The sequence below is a fragment of the Triticum urartu genome, chromosome 5, assembly GCF_003073215.2.
Source record: "Triticum urartu cultivar G1812 chromosome 5, Tu2.1, whole genome shotgun sequence".
In the NCBI taxonomy this organism is placed as follows: domain Eukaryota; kingdom Viridiplantae; phylum Streptophyta; class Magnoliopsida; order Poales; family Poaceae; genus Triticum; species Triticum urartu.
The window spans coordinates 639444856-639447992 of record NC_053026.1 but is presented as its reverse complement, the minus strand read 5'-3'; the positions used below and the strand labels follow the sequence as shown (position 1 = coordinate 639447992).

The following is a 3137-nucleotide window of genomic DNA, read 5'->3' as shown; positions in this document are numbered from 1 at the left end:
TCTAGAAGCCATAGTAAATATCTGTATGAACTACAAAGTACTCTCTCCAACTTTCCTGTGTAGAGTGTATTTGGTTTTGTTAAGATTTGTTTTAACCAACTAGAACAATGCACATGCGTTGTAACGAGGTATAAATATTCTAGTACGTTAACTTGTGATTTACCTGTCAATAATAATGTGATTGTGTAAATAAATGTTTATCAAATTTTGACCGTGAATTACCTTATATTTTGATTGCAAGTTTTTTGATAAGTAAATTAAAATGGAATTGGTTCAGAAGGTAAATAAATTAAGATGATTGATTTTCATATACATGAAAGTTTGGACGAATAGGTGATGAAAAGAAAGGTGAAATGAAAACCTTACGTTCTTTTTAAATAGGAGAGATAGAGATTAGTCTGTTAATATGTGCTTGTTGCCCTTGTATCGGTAAAGTAATTTTTGGTATACTGCATAGTGAAAAATTGAGAAACAAAGACAATTACAAAACTCTATGAAAATCCTTAAACTACTCCAGTGGGCGAGAATACATCCAGAAGAGTCCGCTTAAAAGCAACACATTAACCTCACACATTACATGAAAATATTCCAATCCTACCACAATATAACTCGACGATATACAACTAAAATATATATGTCCTCAATAACTAGACTGTATAAATATATGTTCTCAATAACTACCTGATAAATAAAATATGAGATATAGTTAAAACTTCAAGATAACTAAATCGAAGGCCGAAGACTGATGAGTAGAGAAACTTGGAGCCACCGGCCGCCCGATTTTAGTTGCCGCCGTCGCTTCCGCTCTTCCTCTTCAACGTCGATGGCTGCTGCTGCTGCTCACGTACTTGCCTCGACGCGCCCACCATCATCTGCATCGCCGGCGTCGCGTACGCCCCGGCAGCACCGAAACCAAAAACCGACGCCGCCCCGCCCATGCCCCCAGCGCCCCCGGGCGGCGGGGGACAACGGTATCCTCCTACGGCACCGGCTACGGAGGCCGACGCGGCGCGCTGCTGCGCGTGGGAGCTGTAGCCGGTCAGGATGCACGCGCGCCCCGACTTCTCGTACTCCCGCCGGCTCGCCACGCGGGTGCTCAGCTCGCGCAGCTCCTCCACCAGCGCCTTGCACCTCGCGCCAGCGCCGGCAGCAGCGCCTCCTGCCTGCGGTCCAGTATTCTCGCGGCCTCAGCGTACTCGCCTCGCTCCGCGGCAGCCCGCGCCGCCGCAATGTCCTCCGTCGCCTCCACGCGGAATTTCTCCCGCGCGACCTCCATGGACGGCTGCTGGTCCTTGGCCACCTCCACCGGCCTCTGCACGGCCACGTCCTCGCCGGCCACGTCCACCACCTGCCCTGTCGCCGTGTCGCGGTAGGTGCAGGTCACCTTCATGATCTGCGTCACTTCGTCAGCTTCGCCGGCCTTGGGCACATCCACTAGCAGCAGGAAGCGCCTCTCCTCGTCCGCGTACAGCTCGCCTACGTCTACAGAGGCGGAGCGTGCGTACGCATCGATGCTGCTGTCGTAGCGGCCGGACTTGACTGCCTGGACGCGCACTGGGTGCACGCACTTGACAGTGATGAGCGCGTCCTGCACTGCGCGAACGAGTCCTGCACCACCGTCTCGTCCTCGATGAAGGAGAAGGTGCCGCCGGTCTCCTCGGCGATCGTGTGCATGGCTGACGAGTCGTGGTCGCCGCCAAAGCCAAACGTGTGTATCGGTGTCGATCGGTGTCCGGCGCCACTCAGCAAGGAGCCTGGCACGAGAGCACGGTAGTTCTTGGAGCAGGAGACCGAGCCGTAACCGTAACCTCCTCCTCCTAGGTTGTAACCTCCTCCTCCGAGGTTATACGTGTCCTGGCCGTCCGAGAGAAGGATGACGCTGGCGACGGTGTTCTTGTGCCGGCGGCCATCGAGCACCTTGGCAGCCTCGGTGAGTCCCTTGAGGATGTTTGTTCCACCGCCAGCAATGAGCAACTGCACGGCGCCCTTGGCCTTGACCTTCCCGGCTTCCGACATGCGCGTCAGAGGGATGAGCCGACGCGCGTCCGTTGAGAAGGCCACGACCCTGAGACGGTCAGCAGGGCCGAGCTGGTCGACGACGAACTCCATGGCCTTCTTCAGCAGCGCGATCTTGTCGCCCGTCATGCTGCCGCTGACGTCCAGCACGGTGACGAGGTCAAGCGGCGTGCGTGGCTGCGCCGGGGGCCTTGGCGTGGACCAGCACCACGAAGTTGTCGTGCGGCTCCCCCCTCGCGACGGCCGGGTGCTCGCAGTGCGCGTCGAGGACGAGCCTGCCTCCGCCGTTGGCCGCGTCCTGGACGAGATCCCAGTCGTCGAGTGGCGCCCCCTGGGCCGCCAGAGGCTCCAACGGCTCGTCGTCGTCGTACACGGCGGCGCCGTGAGGAGGATATGCCGGCGATGGCTGGTCCACGAAGGGAGACGCCCACATCGGCATCGGCCTCGGCAGAGGCGGCGGCGGCGGGAACTGGTAAGGGTGCAAATAAGGGTACGAGGACACCTGGTATGGCCAGCGGGCGTTGCAGACCGGGCAGACGGAGCCGGTAACGCAGGCGAGATGGAACCTGTGCTGACACTCGGACGTGAAGGTGGGGGAGCCGTATCGAAAGGCGCACTTGCATACGCCGCACGCTGACCTCGACGCAGCAGCGCCGTGATGCACGGTCGGCATACGGGCAGGCTGCGGGTGCAAGGGAGACAGCTGGAAGGTCGGCGTGAAGCTCCAGAACGCGGAACAGGACGGACACGAGTGGGCGCCGGAGACGCAGAGCGGGTGGAAAGTGTGGGCGCACTCCGACGAGAACGCGGCCTCCAAGCGTCCGATGCCGCCGTAGCAGCCGGCGCACCGCTGGCCTGCGCTCGCCATGATATCGATCGAGCTAGTCGCCGACGAGAAGTACGATCGCGGATAGATGAGATCGGTTTCGTGAAGTAGATGAGATCGGTTGTGGTGTAGCCCTAGATTCCGAGCGCCGCGTACTTATAGGCGTTCGCGTGAAACCGGCCGTAGAAAATCGCCACCGACTCTCGCTTATACTTACGTCGGTGCTTGATTGGATCTCCACGTCACGTAATTTGGGAATTGGGATTACCTTTTGTTCAGAAAAATTAGTACCTTT

At 57.0% G+C, this 3137-nt stretch overlaps 1 pseudogene; it reads right to left on the bottom strand.

Annotated features, from left to right (window-relative positions):
• Positions 1–207: 207 nt before the first annotated feature.
• Positions 208–2884, bottom strand: LOC125507593 (annotated as a pseudogene).
• Between the last annotated feature and the right edge of the window lie 253 nt (positions 2885–3137).